The 26,246-nt window shown below is 40.4% G+C and overlaps 1 protein-coding gene across 1 annotated transcript in view; it reads left to right on the plus strand.

Annotated features, from left to right (window-relative positions):
- Nucleotides 1-5,496: 5,496 nt before the first annotated feature.
- Nucleotides 5,497-26,246, plus strand: part of DAAM2 (dishevelled associated activator of morphogenesis 2) — a 206,453-nt gene continuing 185,703 nt past the window's right edge. Inside the window, exons 1-2 of the mRNA XM_027788603.2 lie at nucleotides 5,497-5,584; nucleotides 23,985-24,121. The gene's annotated coding sequence lies outside the window, so the exon portion shown is untranslated. The remainder of the gene's footprint in view (nucleotides 5,585-23,984; nucleotides 24,122-26,246) is intronic.

A 26,246-nucleotide genomic window follows, 5' to 3' on the forward strand; every position in this document is an offset into this window, starting at 1 on the left:
CCTACAGCAGCATTGATCTAGCATTTTTCCTCCAACAACAACAGTACAGTAAAATTCCTATATTCAGAAGACCTCTGGGATTATGCTGATATCTCATAAATTCAGTAGGAAAACTGCAAAAGTTTTGGAACTGGTACATTTTTTTTTATTTAATTAGCAAATAATGAAGAAAGAAAACCAGTAAAGAGCATAAGCATTGATAAACCAAAGCACCTAGAAGTGTGGAAGTGCCAAAATTACAGCACCAGCTCTGGCTTATGCTAATGTTTTATACTTACTTCATCCCATGCATCAGGCTTACATCAACTGTGTAAGAGCTGCAAGGAGAAAATTGCCTTGAACTAAAATGCAGGCACCTGGGTCCCATCCCAGGTTCTGCCACAGCTGTTTTACATGGGTAGTGGATAAACATACCTATATCATATCGTATTTGATATCTGTCATTTTCCAATATTTTATTTTCCAACTTTGGTATTCTTTCAGTGTTACTAAAAATGTAATGTAGTTAGCTGTAGAACATTACTCCTTTCAGGTTTACTGGTTCAACTCTGTGGGCCAATGATATACTCACATCCATGTCCACAGAAGACATTTTATGAAAAGTTGTTTTAAACTATTGTAGGAAGTGACTCAGGATAATTGCTAGTCTAATAGGCTCTCTTGGCTTCCTGGAGTCTTTTAAAAATAAATCCTTTGCAAGAAGAGAAAATGTCTAGGAAAGAAAAGAAAAAATTATACTAGTCAAGACACTTAAATTTGATACAGTCCACGTAATTTAACTGACCTTCCAACTCAGGCTCCTCTGGATTTTTTGTAACACATGATGATTGCTGTTAATATGATATATAATTGGTGGCATTTCTGTCTGCATGGTTGTCTACTGGGTGCCTATGTGTTTTTTTCTCCTAAGTTACATCTCTGGCTTCTTTGAAGCATCTCTGCTTTAACAGTTGTCAATCCAGTATGGATATGAAAGAAGCCAGGAAACTTGTGTCCCACAAAGATCTCAAAGGACACTGGTAAACCTGAATTCACTATATAGTTTTTGGTAGAAAACAAAATTAATTTAAGCTAGCTCTGGGAATAGCTATTTGGGCTGTGATATATTACAAAAATATTGTTTAACTCTGATATTATATATCTGCAGGACAAGTTTAGTTCACAATTGTCCAAATAGTCTGGCCTACTCAATCCTCTTTGGTCTAGTTGACTGTTGCAAAAGAGTCAGAGCTTAGCCACAACTCCCTGTGTGGGACAGAGCTCACTTTTTCCTGCCTCCTTTTCTGCCAGCAGTGGAGGCAAAAGTGTTCTCGGCCCTTGCTGCCTTCTGTCTACTTTCATGTGTGAGTGTTGTCCATCAAGGCTAAAACTGTTGCTAAATTTAGTTTGAGGAGTTTAGTCTGTCCCTCAGTCTCTGAGTTCAGTCACAGTGTACTGCAGGGATGCTGGCTTTGTAAGTCTTCCTCTAACACTGCACTAGTTTTAATTGGAAGTGCTCCTCCAGTTCTGTGAGCCTCATTCTCCCAATTCTCACTTTTTATTGACTTTGATACTGGAGGAAACAGGCTAAAATGCTGTCACTTCATTGCCTGGGTTTAAATACAGGTTTATCCAGTGGCATGTATTATATGATACTCAGACATTTACCATCCTTTGCACAATCCTGTGTGGTTAAAGGGACATCTCAGGTACACTGTGGTACAGTGCCAGAAAAAGTTTCCTTTCCTCTTTCCTGATATTCAGAGTAAAATTCTTTGCACAGGACGAAGATAGAATGATCCTTCTTGCTGGTGTATGTGTATTTGCAGTACCTCACCAGCATCCCTTCCCATTGTTTAAACTGTTTACTAGCACCTGGTTAGCCATGGTACTGCTTCAGGTCTTGGAAATGAAGACTTCTACGAGATCTGTAAGTGGTTTCTGTAAGTGGTTTCACTCTGGTCAGTGCAGTGGAGAATTAAATCTGAAGACCAAAAGTAGATAGACAATAGAATCCTGTCATGCAAAATGAAAGGAAAATCACCATGTGGATTTAAGAACTATGGCCAAGGCTGTATGCATCTGAGGACAAAGACAGAGTTCTCTGCATGCTTTGGTGTATGCTATTCTTTTGAAAATATGCCATAACTTTGCATTTCCTGACTTCAGTGGATCTGAAAAAAACCTGGCAGGTTCCCAAAACTGAAATATATGCAGAAATAACATTCATAGGAATACCAGTGCAAGGGAAAAAAACCCAGCATCTGAAACAACCTCATGCTTCAGGGTGTAAACTGATCAACTGTAGGGTTCAAGAAAGAATTTATCTTCCCTCTTTATCCCCTAGTTCTTATGTAATATTCCTACCCACAGCTGGCTGGATGTAATGTGTTTTCCATTCTCCACGCTCTGAATTATCAGGTATCTAACCACTGCTTGAGGCAGTGTACTAGACTAGAGAGCTGAATGGTCTGTTCCACTATGGCAGCAAGAATAGTATTTTAATATGGTTTCATTTCCTTTGGTTTATTATTTTGTTATGTAGCGCTAAGGGATTGACAACTGGACTGCTGTAGCTGCTCATGTGAGCATGTATTGAGACTGGTTTGGATCTGAGGAACACATGCTGTCTTGTTTTGTCAGTCATGTGCTAGTGATGCAGAGGGTCTCATGCTGTTCTTTTTTTTAGGGCTGAGTAATGCCTATGTTTGTGTTGGTCCGGTACGCAAAGTTGATTTTCACCCTCCAAAAGTGCTTGCCTCTACTATGTTTTGGGAGAAGCCCTGTTTAAAATAAATTATGTTTAAAATGGAGCAAATTGTGCTCCCACATGCACACTCTCAGTCCAATGGATAGGGTTCTCCTGTATAGGAAACAGGAGTACAGGTTGCCCACAGATGGGATCTTTATGCTCTTCATATTGTAGTGTTGTGTTCTAAAAAGGGCTCCTGTTCCTTCTTGTGGAATTGAGTCTTATGTGATTCAGTACAGAGGTTATGAATAAACAGTGATGTAACTGGCTATTCCTTTCATTTCCATCAAGAAATGCAGCAGGTTCATAGAGATACTGTCTTAATGTGCAGTAACTGGAATGTTGTAACACTTCTGACAGGATGGTGGTTTCTGTCTTAACAACTACATGTTAAGAGGCATATCCCTTCAGGACAGAAATTAAATGCTCTACTGGACACAGGTTAATAGCAGCTTTCACTGTCATTGTCCGTATCATGTGTGGGTAAACAGAGCATTTCAGACTCTTGGCATTTCAGAATATTTCAGTCTCTTGGCATTTCAATCTTGCTGCAAAGTCTTTTGAAATAAAGAAATTCCATTTGTGCTTGGGTCACACTGTAGGACAAGTTGTAATTATGCTTTTCTTCTGTGTAATAGTCAGGAATTCCACATTCCTCTTTTTCCACTCTAGGGAGAAGATGTAATATAATCCTATAAATTAAACAGAGAACACAACAGTCATGGATAGTCATCTCATCTTCAGCAAACACCAGGAGCTGCTACTATGCTTTAGAGAGTTTATTAACCATAGGAGTTGAGTCAATGAAGGCTGGTGGGAGGTAGAACTACCCATAAGGAACAACTCCGGTATCCTACAGAGAAGCCCTGAATCACTGCTCTTTGGAGTTCCCTGCAGATATCTATGGGAGAAGCTGCCAACAGGTAACAATGTAACTATAGGGTTGATCTTCAATAAGAGTAGCGTGCAGCATGGCAGGGTGGGTACTCATGCCCTGAATTATCCTTGATCTTAAGTAAGTGGCAAATCTGATAGCCAGAGGGGACAACAATGCCACTTGTTCAATGCTTGGATTGCATTGTCAAAACTGAGTTATTTTTATTATTTATTTATTTATTACATATGAAAATGTTTAATTTCCTTTGCTTGACAGAATACTGCTTTGGGTCTCAGAATATTTTCTTGTTCCTGCATCTGCCAGATTCTTAGACCTATCTTGTAAGTTTAAAGGTAGAAATCTTTTCAAAGAGATACCATTTTCTTCTGGAATTTATCTCAAGTCTTTTGCTCACAGTGATGATATGTCGAAGTATGGGTCTAGCTGCCATTAGAAAATGATCACAGCAAACTTGATTATCAGCCTTTTTAAGTTGATCAGATGAGTTTTATTGATTTTAAAGAGCCCTGGTTAATTTTCAAAAGTGGTGGTGTTAAAGCAGAAAAGAGAAAGTATATGTATATGAAAAAACTAATCCACACAGCCCAAAATGGTGAATTTGCTCTGCCAGTAAGTTGCACAGAAAAAAACCCTGGCTTTACATTTTGAAATAGCACTCACATCTCCAAAAGTGGTACCAAGACACATACTTCTTATAACTGTTTACAAATGGAAATGATGAGGTATGAAAAAAAACCAAACCCCAAAACAGTTGCTTATAATAGCAATATATTTGTAGAATCCTCCAGAAAATGTTGATTAAGTTTTGGACTTCCTAAAAAGGTCAGTCTATAATCAGGCAAGGCTCACTCAAGGACTTTCAATGTATATCACTTCACCTTCAAACCTCGGTTTCCTCATCTCTTAGATGGGACTACTGATACTTACAGGCTTATAGGCAAGCTCAGCTCCTAATTGAGGTCTTATCAGTCCAAATTTAACATCACTTGCCTCAGCAGGATTATACCATGACAGTATTTCACTCTTCAAGTACTGCTTAGCATTAATGCTAATACTTCTGCTTCAGTTTTTGCTCTAGCATATCTTTACTTCTTTGTAATGTTGGCTTTCGCAGCAGGTGAAACATCATAATGTACAGTACTGAAGAAATAATAGAAACAGAGATGCAAATAAGCAGAACATAATAGAGATCAAAGATCAAATTAATTTTCTGAGCTGGTATTCATCTGAGATGAGATGCTTCTAGAAGGTATTTTGAAGTTAGGAGGGAAGCTGGCCCACATGCCTGGGGAGACATTCCAGCTGGAAGGGGTTAGTGCAAAACTGAAAGAGGATGTGGACATGATGCTTGGAAGGGCTGTTTCAGTCCTGTTGTAGTTAAATCCAGTCAAAGCCTAGACATAGCAGAGGGCTGTGGACTACAAGTGTGTGTGTGTGTGTGTTTCTCTGTGTGTGTGTCACCAACCTCTGCCAGGCTTGATTTGAACACTCTTTAGGCACAGTTGACAGACTGGAAAATACTGCTTTCCAAATGGGGACTTCCATGACAGATAGTTACATCCTGGGTGTGGATATAATATACCATGGGCAGAAAAGTACAGGGATTGTCTTCTGCCAGGGACTTATACAACAACATCTGTAATTCCCCACTGTTTTCTCCCTGATACCCCTTGGAGATATTTTCTATCCAAAAGTTTTAAAATTACAAATTCCAAAAATCTGCAATCTGAGATTTACCTAGAGAAACTTTTAGATCGTTCATTCCATAAATATCTCTTAGAGGCTGTCTGACGTCAGAGGATTTGGAGAGAGAGGCTGGGCTGAAAGTGAAAACAGCAGCAGTTCCAGTCTCACTATAACAGCACTGCCAGCAAGAGGAGCAGCACAGACAGTTCTCTATGTGGATTACTGGACTGCAGAAAAGGGAGGAACTGCGCAGGCACGAGCATTACAGTGTAAGTGCAGCTGCTGTAGCAAATCTTCTCATGTTTTTGCTTGTTTTCAAGAACAAATCTCTGCAAGTACTGCTTGTCTGTCTTGTCTTTTTTTTCTCCTCTGAAATATCCTGAAGCCAGCTTGGCAGCACACAGGATTCAGGTTTAGCTTGATCGTTTCTCCCAAAGGTATGCAGAGGGGCTGACAGTGCAAGCTTTTACACTCTTATGTATGTGGATGGGGGATGACAGGGGATGGGGGAGGTTGAAGGAGACAGCAGAAGGGAAGGACGTATCTTTGGAAGACTGCAAAATTGACTGAAATTCAGCTCCTTCATATTCTGGTAGCAGGACTTCAAAATCCCAAACAAGCCCTAGGCAGAACTCAGCTTCCTTAAGCAACTCCACAATGCAAGACTGCTTTTTTAACTCTTTAATCCCTTCTCATATTGTGCAGTTCCTCTTTCCTTATGAGGACAACAGGCAATTTTCTGGCTCCCTGACAGTGAAGTCCTGTCCCACTCTGCCAGGCTACTGACAGTAACAGATCCTAACACTAGCGTAGTGTGTTGCTTGCTAAATCTGACAAATTTAGCACCTTGAGCCTGTACTTGTTTTGTACTGAGGGCTTTCCGAAGAACCTGCTACTTCTGCAGAGGAAAGAGGTGTCTCTCACATCAAAACCTAACTTTAACAGGGTCTTACATGAAGGAGGCAGCTACTACAAGGAGAATATCCCTGTGAAAAACCTGCAGAGGTACTGCCAGACACATGGTGCAAGTCCCTTGGAAAGTTAGTGAGTCTTAATATTTCATATTTTTTTTACTTCAGCAGTCCAGAGATTCCCAAGCCTCCTCCATAAGAAGGTAGTATTTTCAGTGAGGCACTCAGCTGTATTTATTTACGGTTAAAATCCAGTTCTGCATTCATGTTATTAACCTTGCTTCCTCCACCTCACACCTGGATGTCCCTTCTTCATTCCCTGCGTAGAGATGGGACCACTTCTGGGGACAGCTGCCTCTACAGCTGTGGAGCCTCTACAGCTGTGGAGCCTCCACAGCCTCTTCATTGGCATCTTCTGTAATAAGACCCATGATAGAAACAGCTCATTTCCCCTGGTGCGTGGAAGAGTTTGATGCTTCCTGTATGAAGCTGACATATTCATTTCCCCTGGTGTGTGGAAGAGTTTGATGCTTCCTGTATGAAGCTGACATATTTAGCTGGCACTTCAGAAAGCTCTTTGCCAGTGAGAGGGTGGTTGGTCTGTGCAGTTTCTGGAAGGAGAGATGACGCCCTTGAACATAAACACAAAACTGGGCTGAGAAGCAGGAGCTATGTGAATTGCACAATATAATGCACTGTGCTGTTAGTAATTGGCTTCAGCCAACAAGCAGTCACAAGAAAGGCTGTTGCGAGTCAGCGCTCCCTGGGCTGTGTTGTTTTAGTAATGGAATAAGTCTGCAAATACTTTTGAGAGTGGTACAGTGGGTTGCTGGGGCAGGGAGAAGGAAGTAAAGAAGGAAAAGTAAAGATGGGGAGGAGGTTTTGCAGGGAAAAATGCAAAATGAAATTGAGCAAGTGCAGTTAGCTGTGCTGAAAGGAACTGCAGGTTGATGTAACCACTGTTCTGGCTAACGTAATAGGAGTAACCTTTACTAGGCAGATGTTCAGGGTCTAATTCCTGGTAAGGGATGCCATGCCATGTAAAGTGGGCTAGGCTGAGCTGGAGAAAAAGCAACCGTACTGACTGCGTGTGTAAGGGAGCATGTGTTCTCAGAGCCAGATCCTGTGGGGATGCACTTTTGAAGTGAAGTCTTCACTTGGAAGGAATTGGTTTGGGATCTGGGATGCTTTACCATGACATATCAGAATCCTTTTCCTCTCCCTCTTTTATTTCTTATTTGATTTTGTTTCCAGTAGCCCAGCAGCTTCTTTTCCAGGAAGCTGCTTTATTTTCTTAGCAACAGCCTAACCACATTGGCTAGCAATATGAAAAAAAAAAAAAAATATCATTGAGAAATGTAGTAACTTGTTAGAAATGTATATGCCCCAATAAAAGCTTGAAAGTTGTCACAGCCAAGACAAGTGTCTGGGAGCCACAGACACTTTTACCTGGTTCAGTGGTTAGTCTGTCTGAAGTGCACTGGGCAATACAGAATTAATATATACAGAACTGCTGAAAGCTGAGAGGGTGAGAAGAGGAAATAAGGAGGAGAGAACTCCAGATTTGGGCTGTTTTAAATTCACTGCTTCCTTTCTGTCTTACGATTCTTCTTTCTGTCCTCCAGCTCAGCATCCCACTAGTGAGTGACACTATCTGCAAGGGTTTGCAAGTCTAGAAGTTCCATGTGGGCTGTTAGTCATGGTTCAGGGGGAAAGTTGCACACTGAGTGGAAGTGTGGGAGGAGGAATGGGGAAGAAGATATTGATCTGGCAGGAGATAAATTTAGTGTCTTGTGAGAATGCATGGATCATCATTCAGCATCCTTGAGTTTGGATGAGATAATACCATCCAGGAAATTGCTAGTTCTTCTACAGGTGGACACTGACCCTGGAAGCAAAAGAAACAAATACAATATGGACAAGGCAGACATCTTTTCATTTTTGATTTGTGAAACAGAAAGCAATTCCCTGTTGGAGTTTATGACAGTCCCAGTGCAACCCTGAGGTTTTTAAAGTCTATTTTATGTGTTACAAAGTGCAGTCTCATGGTTTCACAGAGCTGAGTAAGCAAATTCTCTGGATATCCTAGTGGCCTTACCGCACTGTATCACTTGTCTGCTGCTATCACTGATGTTTATTTTAGTTGTGCTTCTTATGTGTAGTGGAGATCATTCTGTTCATCTTGAAATCTGTCGCAAAAACTTTTCTTACCAAGTCCAAATGTGGCCTGCACTGACTGTATTTTATTGGCAGGGAGGCATGGCACGAGTTGAACAGCATCTTTAAGGCTTTAAACCTGGATAGTTTGGTTTTGCTCCATCTGCCTTAGTTGACATAAAATTCCCCCGAGGTCCAATGGAATCCCAGAAACCCATCTAGTCCCTCCAGGCCAGCCATTTGACCTAACAATTGAGCAACCAGGGGACACCATTTCCTGACACTTAGGGGAAGGATGTGTGGGAGGTTTGGCTCTCAATACTTTAATTGCTGTGAATTTTCAAACCTGGGTCAGTCCTATGGAGATCTGACCCTCTCTGCCTTCCCTGCCCCTGCAGCCCCCAGGCAAGCACAGCATGTTCCTAAATTAAAAGAAAGCCGACTGCTCTGATTTTCATTGGATAAAAGAGTTTACATGCATTTTCTTGTGCTTTTTGTTGCATTGATGATTGACATTGGTGCCTCTTGTGTCTTTTCTATTTTACCAGTTGTGTTCCCTAATATCATGCTCCTTTGAACTGAGGCATTTGCAGAAAACTGGTAGTAGTAGGACTCAGTACATACACTAATATGCAGTGGATCTGATTCGTTTCTCATCTTTCTGCAATTCCACTTAACAGTGGAGTTACTTCTGTTTGTCTACTCTGAGTCATTAACAGGCTGAGGACTTGTTATCTTCCAGGCTCTGTGTAGGTATTAAATTTCATTATGCTATGTAAATGATTTAAATAGAATTTATTGGGTTGGATTCTCAGCTAGTACAAATAGGTATGGGGGCTTCAGTGTAGCTATGACAGATGAGTTCCAGCTGAGGATTTGGGCCAGTGTCTTCAGACTGGTAATGAGTAACCTGAGGTACAGACAGTGCAAGTCTGCTCTCAGGTGTATTAGTGAAGGGTTTTTTTAGCTCTGTATTGTTCAGGAAACTTATTCCAGGCTTCAAATAAAAGTAAATTCAAGTAGCATCAGAATTTGGTTCAGAGAAACTGAGGCCCAAGTTGTGCAAAGTAACCCGTAATTTTGGCTCTTTATTTTTAGTGTCTTGTTAAGGCACCAAGACACTAAAAATTTGAGAGAGCCAAAATTATAAGCTGCTTTTGAAATGCTGGCCAACTGACTTGGGCAAAGCTACACAGTGGATTTGATTCCTCTCACATACTTTTTATGGTGGTGTAACTCTCTGAAGGTCAGTGCAGCTACTGCTGTTTAACAGCAGTAGAAGTCACAGGAGAATGTGTCCCATGTTGCAGGAAGCTCCCATGAGTTTTGGTATGTCAGTCCTGTACTTGTGTTCTGTTTTTCTTGACATGTCCAGGATGTACCTGGCTTTGATATGCTGAAAACCATGTAGCCACATGGCCATGAACACATCACATGCTGAGCAATGCTATTGGTAGTGCATCCTCAAGCTTTCTTGGTGCTGTGTGTTAAATCTGTACCTGATGATGGTCAAACAGGCTTTTCCCTCCCTTAGGCTTTGTGTCCAGTTTGTATGTTGCCCAAACCATCTTCCATGTTAGATTTATACTTTCAATTTTCCACATGGTATTTCAACACTTGAGATTTTGGCTTCTCTGGTGATCTCTATGGTGTCAAATAATGTCTCCTAGTAGGAGGAGCTTTCTACACTTGGGACAACATAAAGTAACAAATCTGACCAGGAGAAGCTCATGGTTTTTGGATTTAGTATAAAAGTTGTTCTGATAATATGTTAGGTTTATACCATTGATAAGATTTCTCTGGAGTTAGGAATTAGAGAGACTTAAGGTGGAAAGAAGGAATCAGATAAGAAAGGGAGGAGATCAGAAGGCTGGCTGGAATTCAAGGAGTGGGAGCTGGAGATGGAAGGATGTGTTTAGATTGCGTGAAAATGGAAATAGAGCTAACCTTGAGGAACAGAGAAAAACTTTGGCAGCAGGAGAGGAATAGGCTCCCTCCCTGAATAACAGGCACTTGCTCACTTCCCAGTTTTGCTGGCTTCAAAGTAATAATCACTGAAGTTGGTATTTCTGCTCATGAGCTTTGAAGTTCACACTTTAAGAGTATTTTTCTCTTCACTGTGTCCCAAGATGACTTAAATTCAGGCAATGCACGTGCCAGCCCAGCTTTTCTTTGGACTGGGGACAAAGCTATTTGTGAGATTCAACAACATTATTCTGTCTCCTTGGTATATTACTTTTTTTTAAGGAGGCATAAACAAGAACTCATTTTTACTGTTAAGTTTTTTTGGTTTTTTTTTTTTTTTATTTAAGGCAGTGAACAAGCCTGATTTGGGGGGGGCTTTGTATTTTCTTTGCTGTTTGGAGGAGTAATGTTTTTAGCTGCTTAAACAATTGAATTATGAGCCGTGAAGTCTTAAGAGATGTAAATGTACACAGTGCCCTGTTCATCCTTGAAGAAAGTGGTCAGGTCGTATTTAACTTTTTAAGATCATATCTGAAGATGTGTTCTCAGGATATTTTCCTAAATTAAATACACAAACACATACACACATGTGAATGTGCAAAAGGGAGAAGGAACATTTCTGCCAAGGAGAACAACCCAGGTTAGATTTCATTGTGATGAAGCCATACAAGGATACATTTCGAAGGTTTAATATCACGTGGTAAGATTCCCTTCTCCCAAGACAAAACTGTGGGAAGAGATGAAAAGTCTTGGAGGATGGGTCCACTGGTAGCTATTAAACATGATAATCTGGCTGTACTCCCATCTCCAAGTCCTAGTCAACTAAAAGGATTGAGCAGGGGTAGGATCAGACTATATATGGTATTTTTATATGCTTTCCCTAACTGTCTGCAGCTGACCATTACTTGGAGATAGGGTACTGGTTTAGATGGACTTCTGATCTGACTCTGTGTAGTAATTCTTACATTCTGGTGGTCTTTGAGAGTGAAAACACTGAAGATCCTCTGATGTTTTAGCTATTCTATGAGGGAGAAAGTCATATCTGTAAGATGCGGGCTGAGGAACATGACCCAATACACCACAAACCTCCAGAAATTTATTTGCATTTTAGAGTCCTTGAAGTATCAAGCCCATTAAGAAACTATACCTTCATTTCTATCTCTGTCTTTTCTTGTCAGTGAAAAGTGACCAGCATCTCTCCTTGTTCCTCAGTTCAAAAGTAGATTACAGTGACATTTTTTTGCAGAAAGGATTTAATTTGCTAAGCCCCCTCCAGTTATTTTTAAAAATGTTTTGGTTTTTGGGGTGGGTTTTTTGCATTTAAATATTTCTGTAAATCTGAACATTATGAACAGGCTTACTCATCAATAAAATTATTGTTGCTCATATTTTCATAAATAACAAATATTTCGGGTGCTTCCATTTTCCAGAAAAGCTCAATGCCTAATAAAAAAACCCCAACACACTACCACACTATTTTTAGTTGTTTCAAGCTGGTCTTGAAAAATCATTAATCTCTTTGCATGTTCTTGGTCCTGCACTGTCATCTGTTTTCTTTCAAATCTCCAGAAGGCTGTGACAGAAATACATGGTAATTCCATGTTGCTCTGCATCAGCCTGCCAGTTCTGCTCCTTTCCTTGTCAGGTTGAGGGGAACAACCTTTTCAAGAAGGAATGGACCAACTGTGGAGCTGTATTAGCATCCTTGCTGATCTGTGCGTAGAAGTTTCCTGGACTCTTTTAAAGGTGTAACATGATTACCCTCTAACATGAAGCTATTTTTTTTCCCCCAAGAATGTTACAACAGCCCCGTCCCTCTGAAAACATGTAGTCAATAAATCATCAACCTACAATACAGTAAATTCTGTACTTTCTACTGGTTTAAAATTGAATCCTGAATGCAGTGGGTATTGTATGTTCATTAGCCAGACTGTTTCTGATGGAGCTGAGGCAATCGCAATGGACTGTTCCTATTTAACCAGTAGGAGTTAAATTATGAGACTATTTTCTTGTCTGCTATCATACACTACAAATATGTGAGCATAAGTCACATATATATAGTTAGATAAAGTTAGAAATTTATTCTTTCATTCAGCAGTTTCCTTTGGAAAATTTCCAGACACTTTCCAAATATTAATGCAGTTAACATTTTGGAAAACTGAGGCACAGCTTTTTCATATTCCTGTAACCTGATGGGAGTCTGTACTATCATATAAATACTCTCACTGCAGGTAGGCTGGAGACCCATTTTTTTTAATTTTTTTTTTTTTTTTTTAGCTATCTTTATGTTCTCTGAAGTGTTAGTTTAACAAAGCCATAGCAATTAAGCTAAAATATTATAACAACATCTTTATCATGTTGCATTTAGCCTCCTGCCTGGTAGGCAAGCTGTATATTCACCAAAATCATACTTCTCACAGAATGCAAGTATATCACCCTATTGTAGAGTGAGTAATCTTCCCCTTTCTTTCTCTCTCCCTCATATCTATGTTCTGGCTTTCCAGAGCCTCTAGTTATAATCTCCAGTTCTTCTTCTACTCTCCACCCTTCATTTAGTTTTTTGTCTGCACTGAGAGTATGAAACTTAGGTACTCCTGATAAAGATTGGAAGCGATCTGCCTTAAGTAGATGGAATGAGTTTATTTGTTAGATTAAACAGCATACATCTGTAGAGAAGGTTTTCCAGGCTATCATTCTTTCTTACAAACATTGTCAGGAATGGAGCCATCCACTAGTGCAGACAGTCTTGATTTTCTCACTGAGTCACTGACCATTAAGTTGGGATGCCTGGACTGTGAGTACCCTGCTTAAATCCATTTGGCAGAACCCTGACCCCCTCCAGGCAGGTGACCCCATCAGCATCTGCACAACAGATGAAAGCAAGCAAGACCTTGACCAAACACGAGGAGACTTCAGTCCTTTGCTACTTTTGCAGCCGTATATACAGCAGGAACCAATTAAACTATGTTTCTAACAGCTGAATGCACAGAGAGACAGTTGGTTTTGTTCTTGCCTGTGCTCTGATCTGTCAGCATCCTCCTGCACTGTTATGCAGGGATAGAGTAATAACCATGGTAGGGCTCTGCCAATATGAACTGTCTTCCAGCTGTGCCCTACTGAGATATGAACTTGCCCTCATTGCTTGTTTCATACTTTTACTGCCCTGTGGGTCAGGCATCCCAATGAGTGAATCTCTCTGGCTCTGTTGTAGAGGCCCTGAAATGTGTTGCCAATGACAGAAGTACAAAGCTTGACCTTAGCCTTTCATCGTCAGCAGGATTCAGGCAGTCTGTGTGAATGCTACGGTCTTTGGCACTCACCATTACTAAGTTATGGGGAGAAAAACAGATGCATTTTCTGACTAGGTGAAATTTTCCTTGGGAGACCCGTGAATTGTTTTCCAGCTGTGTCTGGGCTTATCTAGAATAGCTTCATGTACCTGCTGGGGAACATGTGTTAAGCTATAAATGTCCTACTGTGCCCTTCATGACACATTTTATATTTAAACAGAGGCAAAATTTAGCAAGCAACTCCTCACTGCCTCATCCCCTGCTTACTTACAGTGGTGATGTTTAGTATGTTCACATCTATCAGGACATCTCCTGAGGCCCATATTCGTTCTGATTTACACATCTGTTAGTGTAGCTAAGCTACTGTGAAATGAAAGCCTTATCTTAAGAAAATGCTTACTGTAAATACAAGCTAGAGTTGACCTAACGTAATATATTAACATTTTCATATGGTATCACTATACTTCTAACAAAAAGCAGTTTAAGAATGCTACTTCATCAGTCTTGACAGTCAATTTTTCCATTATTGACCTAAATTTTTGCAAGGTATATCAACATGCAATTCAGATTACGTATGAATACTTTGGTTTTTCTCACTTTGACAAAAATATTATCTGTAGCTGTATGTATTTTTATCCACAGAGCATGAATATTCAAATAAGAGTGGACTGAATTATGATCTCTAGAATTAGATATCAAAGGTTAGGGAGGTGATATTATACCTCTGTACAATGAAACACCTAATTTGTCATTGTCAGCTGCTTTAAAATAAGAGTGAAAATGGATGCCCTACTTCAGACTGGAAAACTTATCTAATTCTGCTTCCCACTGGTCACTTGAAGTCTTATATTAATGTGTGACAGTATTGGAATAAATGTGCTGTGGAGTCTGCTGGACTATGTGTATATTATGCAGTTGTCTGTGATTGTAGGAAACAGGATATGATGACTTTGTAGTCCTATACTCCCATGAATGCACAACACAGAATCCAATTGACCACCCTACAGGCTCTGGTGACATGTGGGACTGCAGCAAATTAAAATGGAAGCAGATGGCAAAAAAAAGTCGCCTCTGTGTTTTGCCTTGTCTTTTCTTTCAGGGATGTTGCCTTGAGTCTTTGATCCAAATAGCCTGCTGAGGAAATATGTCTCTGAGCTATGATGAAATAACACTGAGAATGCTGTGTTCAGTTCTGGGTACTCAATAGTAAGTGGTTACACAGTGATGGGGAGAGATACACAATCTTCGTTTTTCCTTTGAGCACTCATTAGTCATGGTCTCTTGGGATTCTTTAGCCCTTTCAGGAATAAACTTAATTCATAGAAGCCAGAAGGAGCTGGGCAGTTTGGTGCCAAACTAGGAGGCAATGCCTCCAGAGAAATGGGAAATACTCTTTGACATCTATTAGAAATTCTCCCACTGTTAATCCTGGGCTTGCTTCTGCTGTCTGGCCACTGTCATTAACTTCCATTAACTGTTTGCGTGACTTGTGTCATATGCTTTCCAGTGTGCTATCTATCTATCTATTTACCTACCTACTTGTTTATTTGTTTGTTTGTAATAGAACAACCCAGGCTGCATGGATGTATAAGCTTTCTTTTCTAGGTTTCCTGTTTACACTGTGTGACCGTAAGTCCATGAGCTCTCTAGGTTCCTGTATTTGTTGCATTTGAACTTGTAAAGCCAAAGTTCTCACCATCATTTTTCTAGGGCCAGATTTTGCCATTTGATGTGAATCTTGTGATGCTAATGCGGTGGGGAATAATGAGCCCTGTAGCCACTGTGAAGTTCCCTGAGAAATTAACTCATGGGTATCACAAAAGCAGTTTCCCCAGTTCTGTGATACTTAAAAGCAGTCTAAAAAGTCTCCATGTAGAATAAGATGCCATGCTGGATTTGTTTAGAATCTCTGGATTTCAATTATGTTCTGAGTGTCCCATGAAGCTTAAGGGTCACAGGGAATGTTGTACGACTCCTAGGCAGGCAAATACACCCAGACTTGAGTTTGTTCAGCAGTCAGCGTGCATGGTTCTTAAAACACAAAGCTCCCTTTTACATAATCACTTAGCAAAGACACAGTAATCACTGCATTATATTAGCGTCTGTATATCTGACACACCCAGTGATTTGTTTGCAGACTTTCCCACACCCTCAGAGTTGACACTTTTTAGTTTGGGTCATTTTTACCATGGCTGTGTCAGATGACATTTTCCTTCCAGATATTTTTGGGTGTAGCTGATTGCAGCAGGGAGAGAGGACATAACATCTGCCTTTTGCAGCTCACCTGAGTTGCGTCATTAGGAAGAATTAAAACATTCAGGAAACTGGACTAGGTAATCATCATAGGTCCCTTCCAACTGAACTATTCTGTTCTATTCTATTTTCCTGTTTATGGGTGTTTTTTGTTTGGTTTGCCTTTTTTTTTAATTATTTTTTTTTATTATTTTATACTATGTACCATCTATCTGTATGCTTACAGTTCTTTCTTTATGCCCTCCTTTCTTTGCCCAGCAGAGGAATAAGTTAGGCCTGAGAATCTAATATGGCCCTAACTAGACCTCACCATATTGAACCACTGCACCAAACACTGGGCCTTTAATTTCCTTACTGCCATTTATTATCAGTAGGAGGATTTTGTTATACTTCTATTCTATTGAACTGGTCTGCTGTATAAAAGTCTGTGTGATTATGTTTATTGGTATTTTATGGTTTTTTTGCCTTGCTTGAACTGTGTCAGCTATTGGATGCTGTAAAATGCATCAGAGCTGACTAAGTGGCCGCTTGTCCTGCCTGCTTTGCTAATTGTGCTGAGTCAAGTAGTATCTATTGGGTATGCAAGCTTGGCAGGTAAGGAAGGGTTTTGTTAACTCAGGGAACCAAATTAGTTGTAGATGGGAGCTATGCTGCTGGTTTGGCCAATAATTACAGGCTGCAGGCTTCACAGGTTCCCAAAGTTAAGCAACCTCCAGCTTGCTTAATACTTGGGTAAGATACCAAGGTCTGTATGAAGCAGTGCTGATCATTTAGAGGCATGTATTAATTTTGATTCAGGTTCAAGACCGAAATGTGAGGAATTTGATACTACAGGATATCAGAGTTTCTTGACTGTGCTCTGCAGTTCTATCAAGCACTAAACCAGTCATCTTTGAGAAAAGGAGTCAAGAGTTAGGAAACATAGCTTCCAGAATAAAGTAACAATTTTGGTCAGTACCTGGATCAGTAAAATGTATAGTTCTCAGATACTTATCATTAGGTGCACTAAGAATGAAACACAGTTTAATATAGCTGTCTTTGATTTCTGGTTTCTCTTTGTCTTCTGGCTGCTTGTTTCTGACTCCACACAGACCCTTAATAAACTGTCCTTTCCCCAAAAATATTAATATAGATGATCCCTTGGACTCCACCCCTCTGTGTCTGAGAGTTGTGTTACAGTGGACCCCACTTACAAAAATAGTTTTTAGCTGTGGATGCTTTAGGTTTTGTGTTCAAAATTTATATAATTTATGATATGACCCAAAACATCTCAGCTCTGGCAGACTTTGGCTTTGACCTGTAGGGCTTGTTTTTTCAGAATTGTTGAGCATCCACATCACCAGTTGACTTCAAAAGACTTGTGGGTGCACAGGCATTCAGTCACTTGCCCAAGGTCAGAATGATGGTCAGGATCAGAGCTCCACAGAGCAATTCCTGGTTCCAGGTAAATAAACACATACGACAAACTGGTAGACATTTCTGATCTGTGCAGGGATCTTGTGTAGCTGCATCTCTAGAAATGGGTCTTGGTAGCTGCATCTTTAGAAATAGGTCTTGTCTTTCTTAATAAGATTTAAACTACACTTTCATAACAGCTATTGCCACCTGTTCAGCAACAGTAACTACCAGCTGAGTAGGAACTGTTGTGCATTGCTGAGGTTATCTCTTCCATTGTAGTGATTATTCTTAAAATATCATGGATTGGAAATTGACTGGAATGTCCCTTCTGTTTTGGCTTCACACTGACCTGGTTGCAGACTGTGAACCAGTTTGGTTTTCTTTCCTGAGGACTTAACACAATTAGCTTCACGGAAAAGAGGTGGGTGAACAATGCAGCAAGCCCTGCTTTTTCATATTCACTGCAGTAAGTTTAAAGTTGCCTGGAAAACTCAACAGCTATAGAAAGCAGCATGTTGGAGTGGCATCACAGCCACATCCTTCCTCACAGTGTCAGCTGAATTGGCTAGGGAGTTCTGGCTGCACTTTTTCACAAAAAAACAGTAATTTCCCTGAGCTCTCATTAGCACACTCCAGTGATCAGGGTGCACCATGCTGTGCAAAACCTCCACATACTTCAGGAATAATGTAATCTAGGTTTTTGTCTGAGGTCTAAGCATGATTTGACTAATGGTGATTTAGAGCTGAAATAGAAGCAAGGCTAGAGAAGTGGGCTGAAACATTTTTTTCATTTAACTGAGTTGCCTAAACACTGGGGACTAAGATGAGCTTACGCAGAGCCTTCTAACATTGACTCTGAGTCAGGCATTATTATCCCTGTTTTACAGAGTACAGAGTCAGAAACATGAATTGGCTTGCCCATGCCCACACAGAAATGCACAGCTAGTGTCAGCATTACAACTTAGTTACTCAGAAGCATACAGGTGTGCAACATGTATCACACTTTTCCCCACTCCTGCTTGCTGTAAAGACTTCTTGCAAGGGATCAGTGCATACTCTGTTCCCTTGCTGCCTTTTGTGAGTATGGCTGTTCTCTTTTGGTGTAATTGTCTTCTTAATATAAAAGTCTTCATGAGTAAAGTAATGCTTTTCAGAGTGTACGGTTTCAAGGTGACTGTAAAAATACAGTTCCTTGAGTCTGAAAAAGTTTGTACCTGTAGAGGTTTCTGTTGTTGGCTTTCCTGGGTAAACCAGTCCACACTGGTGGAAAGTGAGAGAGGATATATGAAGATTTCCAGAAGTGGCTGAAGGGAATTTTCCTGGCCATAGCAAAGCACAACACTGAAAATGAGAGGATTAAATGAAACCAGTAATGTCTAAAAGATTTAGAAAACTTCAGGTTGATGTTGAGATTGAGACTTAGGTTTCCTGTCTGTTGACAATTTAAGAATGCTTTTACCTCTCCATAGATGCTGGGCATAACCGTTTGTATCAACTTCCCTATGGCCCAGAGCAGAATCTGCAGGCCCTTTCCTTTAAAGCCTTTGGAATTTACATAACCCTGCAATTGTAGCAATGCAAAATGTGGCTCTGGTTACAATAATAACGGTTTAGGGAACGCAGGGAGAGATTGTAGCGGCAAAGGCATAAAAGCAAAACAAAACAAAACCCTACATGCTGTTTTAATTTTCAGCAGCCACGTGAGAGCTGTCCTGCAGTTCCTGGCTATAAATAAATCTCTGCCGTCACAGGAAGACAAAAAACAAAACAGTTCACATTCCTTCCAAATTTTCTTAAGGTTATAAAAAATAAAGAAAAGGTAAATATTTCAAAAGCAAACTGTGTCTTTGCTGAGGAATGTCAAATTACTACTCAAAAGGGTTGATATTTACATCAAGTGAAGAAATTTGGCATTAAACCTCTCTTTCCCTGCTCCATCTCCATCAGCTCATTTGAGAAAACCACTTAGGACTGTGTACAGATAATGTGCCAGGCAATGCTTCTTGAAACCCCAGGGGTTCACTGCCCTAGTGTCAGCCAAGGCAGGAACTTTCTTTGAGATGAATGAGGACTACACAGAAGCATGCCTGTTGCTTCTTGTCAGATGTTACATCCTAGTTCTGTTACATGTTATGTTAGGAAGATTGGGACCAGGATCACTTCATTGCACAGTGGGACTCTGTGGCACTGACAGATGCAGACATGAATGTAGAATCAAATAGCCAGTGCTCCATACCAAAACTAATGCTACAGAAATAAGCAGGCCTGCTTGATAAGTAAGCTTTTACTCATTACATGTGGCTAAACAAATATTTGGTCACCTGTTCAAATCCTGTTTCAGTTGATCATAATGAAAAATTGTTACAATTGCAAGTGTTGTAGTGTAAGCTACCTTACGTTTAGACTCAGGGATGAGAAGATGTGATGCTATGTGAATCACATGACTAAGGATAGCTCTTTAAGGAATATAAGGATAGACTGATCCATGAAGCAGTAACATAGCGAATAAATTGAGATAACCTTTAGCAGAGTGCCCTAGCATAACCAGGACTGTGTGAGGGTTTCTCTACATTAATGAGATTGAAAGGTTTAGTTCAAACTTCTTCCTCAGCAGCTCAATGTCCAAGTCTTTAAATGTGGCCTAATGTGTCAATGTGTTGAAGTCGCAGGTGGCAAGACTGGAGATGGGGAAAGAAGAATCAACACCAACAAACTGGGAAGAAAATGTGGTTTGCAGGGAAAATGATAGATTTGACTCTGAGCTGTGATGTTGTTTTGAATGGGCATGAGGCCTCCCAGAATGGGATATCTTTGGATTTGAAAGTTTTCTGTGGAAAGCATAGAAAGGACAAACTACAGCAGAGGAGGAGCCTGATGTGCTGTGAAACGGTTGTCCAGTATATGATAGCATCTGCTTGATATAGCTCATCGTGGGGATGGATGATGAGCCAGTTGAGAGCTTTTGGGTCAAGATTAGTGAGCAATACAACAAGAGCAATGCTTTGTTGGATGTCTGTTATAGATTGCCTGATCAGAAGAACAAATAAAGGAAAACTTCTTCAGGCAAACGGAAAAGCCTCATGACCATCTCAGTATCTGCTGGAAGGGCAACACAGCAAGGCACAAGAAATCCAGCAGGCTTCTGGAGTGATGACAACTTTCTAACACAAATAATGGATGAGATGAAAAGTTGCTCTACTGGACCTGGTATTTACAAACAAGGAAGAATGGGTTGGGGTTGTGGCAGTCAAGGGTAGCTTTGGCTGAAGTGACCATGGGATGGTAGACTTCAGGATCCTGAAAGAAGGGAGCAAGGCAGAAAACACATCACAACCTTGGACTTCAAGAGAGCAGACTATGGCCTCTTCAGGTACCTGCTTGAAAGAATGCGACAATACACAGCCCTGGAGAAAAGAGAGCTCCAGGAGAGCAAATTGTTTTTTAAGGATCTCCCCCAAGCTCAAAAACACTTAATCCTGATGAGCAGGAAATGAAACAAAGGTTTCAAGAGGCCTGTATAGGTAAGTAAGGACATCCTGACTAAACTCAAATGTAAAAATGAAGTTTACAAGAGGTAGAAGTAGGGTCAGGTGACCTGGGAGGAATAAAGACACAGTATCTGAATATGTGAGGATGGGATAAGGAAAACCAAGGCCTACTTGGAGGTGAATTTGCTAAGGGACATGAAGGGCAACAAAAAGGGTTTCTAAAGGGAGATGAGCTGCAAAAGAAAGATGAGAGGAAAAGTAGACCCACTGCTGAATGGTCTAGGGGACTTGGTGATAAAGTACACAGAAAAGGATGGGATACTCAAGTCTTCTTCACTGCGGTCTTTACTGTAAGTACTCAACCTTCAGAAATCCTAGGCCTCTAAGACCAGCAGCAAAGTACAGAGCAAGGAAGACTTGTCCTTGATGGATGAGGATGCAGTTAGAGAATATCTAAATACACTGGACAAACAAAAAAAGTCCCTGGAATCTGATGGGATACACTCACAAATGCTGAAGGAGCTGTCTAAAGTCATTGTTAAGCCACTCTTGATTATCTTTGAAAGGTCATGGACACTGGGGGAGGTTCCTGAGGACTGGAAGAAAGGAGCTGTCACTTTTATCTTCAAGAGGGACAAGAAAAAGGATCTGGAGCACTACAGGGTGGACAACCTCATCTCAGTCCCTGGGAAGGTGATGGAGCAAACAATCCTAGAAACCATTTCCAAGCATATGAAGGACAGAAGGTGACTGGGAATAGTCAAATATAAGGAGGAATCTATAAAGAGAAATCATGCCTGACCATCCTAAGAGCCTTCTATGATAAGATGATTGGCTTGATAGATATGGAAAGAGCACTAGATACTGTTTATCTTGACTTTAGTGAGACTTTTGACACTTTCACATGTCATCATTAACAAACTGATGAAGTGTAGGCTAGATAAGTGATCAGTGACATGGCTTAGCAGCTGGCTGAGCTCCTGGGCTCAAAAGGTTGTGGTCAGCAGTGAACAGATCAGCTGTGGGCCACACAAATAATGTAACCCAGGGTCAGTGCTGGGATTCAAAACTGTTTAACATCTTCATTAATGGCCTGGATGATGGGACCAAGTGCATGCTTAGCAAATTTGCAGACAACATGAAGCTGGGAAGAAAGTTTGATAGACCATGTGGTCATACTGCTGTTTGAATGCCAGGTCCTCTTCCTGGGGAGGAATAACCTCATGCAGCAGTACAGACTGGGGTCAACCAGCTGGAAAGCAGCTTAGGGAAAAAGAACCTGGAGACCCAGCACTCAAGGGGCTGAACATGATTCTGAACTGTACCCTTGTGGCAAAGAAGGCCAACAGCTTCTGAACTGTATTAGGAAAAGCATTGCCAGCAAGTCAAGAGAGGTGATCCCTCCTCTCTGTTCACCATTGGTGGGACACATCTGGAATGCTGTGTCCAGTTCTGGGATTCCTCAGTGCGAAAGAGAGATGGACATATTGGGGAGAGTATACCAAAGGACCACAAAGATGATTGAAGGGCTGGTACATCTGACATATGAGTAGACACTGAAAGATCTGGGACTATTTATTCCAGAGAAGGCTTGAGGGGATCATATCAATATGTATAAATACCTGATGGTGAGGGGAGTAAAGAGGATGAAGCCAAATGTTTCTCAGCAGTGCCCAGTGGCATGATGGGAGTTTATGGGCACAAACTGAAAAACAAGAAATTCCATTTAAGCATAAGAAAAAACTTTTTTAATGTGGGCATGATCAAATACTGGAACAGGTTTGTCAGAGAGGTTGTGAAGTCTCTGTTCATAGAAATACTCAAAACCTGACTGGATGATGTCCCAGGCAACCTTCTGTAGTTGACCCTCCTTTGAGCAGTGGGTTTGGAGCTGGTGATTGGCAGAGGTGTCTTCCAGCCTTAACTGTTCTGTGCTCTGTGATACCTTAATTTGTCTTTTTCTCATGACTGAGTCAAAACAGATCAAGAACTGCAATCACAGCTGGCACTTACTATTTGGGGCCAAGTAGTATCTGGGATATGCTGTCCCACATCCTCTTAAAGTTAGTTATGCCAGGACAAAAATCAGGAATTGTGGTGGAAGTTTTTGGGGGTGAGCAGTAGAACTGCTTCCTCTGCTATACATAATTTCAGGTTGGGTAGAGGACTTCACTCATTAATGTTCCTGATGTGGTATCTTTCACTAATGTCAAATTCTTACAGAGGAGGGGAAAAAAAAGAGGTCTCAATTTGCCCAGTGTTGAAAGACCTGTGTTAAAGTTGATATTTGTACTTCAGTGGAAAATGGGGTTAATAAAGGGAAAACAAGGCCCTGTGTTTCTATTATCCCCAAAAGACAACCGTTTCTATGAATAATCTTAAGGCACACATGGAGGAATTGACAATTTTAATGATGTTTCTCTTAAAACAGCTTAGTTAAATGCCTTGGGAAGCAAATAAGGAGAAGGTTGCTTTAATGGTATTTCCTAAAATGACAGTGCAGCAGCATTTGTGGAATGTCCTGGAGCACAATCATTTGGTTTTAATAAAAAATAATGAAAAAAACCCCAACAACAAGAAAATTAGCTGAATTATATACGTAAATTATAACAGATTTCTTCCTAAATCCTGGAAGTCATGTCTAGAGCAGCTGATAGAAAGAAGCTGAAGCCAATAGTTCTGTATCAGCAGAAAGCCATCTTTCTACATGTTAATCATGCTCTGTGCAAATTTGTTTATTTTTCTCTATCAGTGATCACTTATGATCCCTATACTCAAAGTTAATTTGTAGAGTAACCAGTCAACATTTTGTCTACAATGTAAATGCAATCATTGTTGAAGATACAATGGTACATATGAGGTGGTCATGTTAGGTTTGATTCTGGAGTGTATTAAAAGCACTGTTAAGTGCTTCAGCAAAGAAGCCTTTAAGTTTTTTTTTGCCTTTACATGTTCAAATAGTACCTGCTACCTGCATCTTCTCTTGCTTAGTGTCAAGCATGTGCTTCAAATCACTCTGGTGTAAGGCAAAGTAATTTCATCAGAACACTGGAAGACCAGCCCTGTGTTAAAGTTAACAGACAACATACAGGAACCTATGTAAATATTTCTATTGTAATTTATTTTGAAAGTGAAAAAAACTTTGGAGATGCCTTTTATATTGATAGAAAGCTAAAAGGAACTATTTATTTGCAATTGTTTCTCCAGAAGACCATCTCTACAGTCAAAACAGCTGTACTAACTTACCTGAAGGTGGGGCCTTCCTACTTGGTGAGGACCTGAACTGAACACAGACCCACAGAGAGAGAGAGAAGAGCAAATCAGAAACTACACAGATCATCCAGGTTAGTTCTAATTTGCTTGTGGGGAATGGGAGGGGAATGGAATATCAGACATAACTTCATTCACCAGGCAAAGGCAAGAAGAATCTTCTACCTATTGCAAGGTGGTTTTCAATTTCAGAGCAAAGTTACAGAAAACAGGTCCTCACTATCCCCAATTACAGACAAACCAGGTGTATTTAGAAGCAACAGATATCCTAATGGCATAAAAATTGTAACCTTCTACACCATCTGTTCTCTACCCCATTACCATTTCAACAGAACTTGTACCCAGGCTATGCTACTAGCATTAGTCATGCTGTTACTCAGTCTGAAAGGCCAGCATATTAATTTGTTTTTGATTATAATTATAGTCTAAACTGGAGGCATTTCTTGTAAGTTAGTAAATATGCTTATTGGAAATTATAGTTTAGTAATGTTCTTGATTTTATGCTCTGTTCTTCCTCTCTCTTTCTTTATACTGTCCTTGATTCTTCCAGAGTGACCACCAATTAGAAGAAAACTTAGTGTCAGCATCTTCCTCCTTGGTGCAATTTAGAATCCTTTAGGGTTTTACTCTGTTAAGAAGAGCTTGTGCATTCACTATCACAAAATCATAGAATCCTTTAGGTTGGAAAAGACCTTTAAGGTTATCAGGTCCAACCATTGTTGCGCATGAAGCCTAATTACACCTAATGTCTCATTGTTTTCAGTGTCCTTTCTATTAATGTGTTTGCAGCAGTCACTTACAAACAAAAGAATGTGAAACCTTTTCTTCCCATGGCATTTCACTTGATGGGATCTGAAATGCTGTGAAGTCGTGTGACCCAGTTCCATACTGCCATGCACTCTGCAGCAGTATTTACATGAGTGCAACATAAATGTAAAGTGCAGCATGAAGATGGTGCGTGCTTTGTACTGATGTAAATGAGTATACCAATGAGCAGGGCTGTGGTGAATCAGTTGTCAGGGTTTAAGCTCAGTCATGTTTCTGCTGAATTGAGCAGGAAGTTTCCCATAGTTGTCTCCATAGGCATGATGCTGCCCCTCTGTCAGTATCCTAAAGAGTTCCTACAGCTGTTAGAACCTCACAGCCAGCCAATACAAAAAAATAGAAATGCTAAATTCAGATTCTGTTGCATGAAACAAAGTATGGCATTTTTCTGACAGCTCCAGTTCTCTAGCTGTGTATGAATATGTATTCAAGAGGAACACATTTACTCCCCGTGATTTTAAAGCATTACCATTTTACATCTTAGAAGTCTTCTCAAAAACCAATTCATTCTTGATTAGTTACATCCCTCAAGGTGACCAGTTTCTTCTCTGGCTTGTGCAGTAGTTCGGGAGAAAACAATAATTTTAAGGGCCCTGTCTCTGTGCATGAACATCTTGCACAGAATCAGGGCCACTACTTAGTTAATATGTGCTGCTCCCTTGGCATACTCCAAGTCTCCTTCTGGCTCAGACTACCATGATGGAATTATACCTTGCAGAATCTGGGTATGCCCCTCTTCATATCTCAGTGACCTGCTTCAGAGAAAACATCGTATTTTTTTGTCTCCAGAGCAACTCAATCTTTCTGGTAATCACATATACACTACTTAGCACCCCACTGGAGCATGGGTGCTCTGCATTCTCAGTGAACTGAACTGTCTTACCAAGCACAACAAAGATGGCTTACATCTTTCTTCTCCCCTGTCCTCACCCTCACAAGAAGATTTCCAAGAAAGTAATTCAGCATCCTTTGCCTAGAAGTAAGGAGCCACTTTCCGTAGGAACTTTGTCCCATTTCCAGGACTCCTAAGCATACAGGAATTCCTGTAAAGAAAGTCAAGTATTCTCCAGGAAACTGTGTGTCACAAAATAGGACAGATTCTATATGATGGAAATTATGTCTAAGAAAAATCAGGGTGGGTACACAGTGGTGTAATGAAGGGGAAAAAGAATCCCAACCCAACAGCAAAACACTAAAGCCTCAAAAGCCAGAACAGAGAGCTTGCCCATCAAGTACTGAAACTGAATGTCATTTGCAATTAATTGTTATAATAAGGTCAGCTGCCTTCCTAATTGATTTCTGATTCTTACTAAGGGATCGGTGCTGCTAATTAGTTTGCTTGTAAACTTCAGAGGACATGAATAATCAGAGTTT

This window comes from Falco peregrinus, chromosome 11, assembly GCF_023634155.1.
Source record: "Falco peregrinus isolate bFalPer1 chromosome 11, bFalPer1.pri, whole genome shotgun sequence".
Taxonomy (NCBI): domain Eukaryota; kingdom Metazoa; phylum Chordata; class Aves; order Falconiformes; family Falconidae; genus Falco; species Falco peregrinus.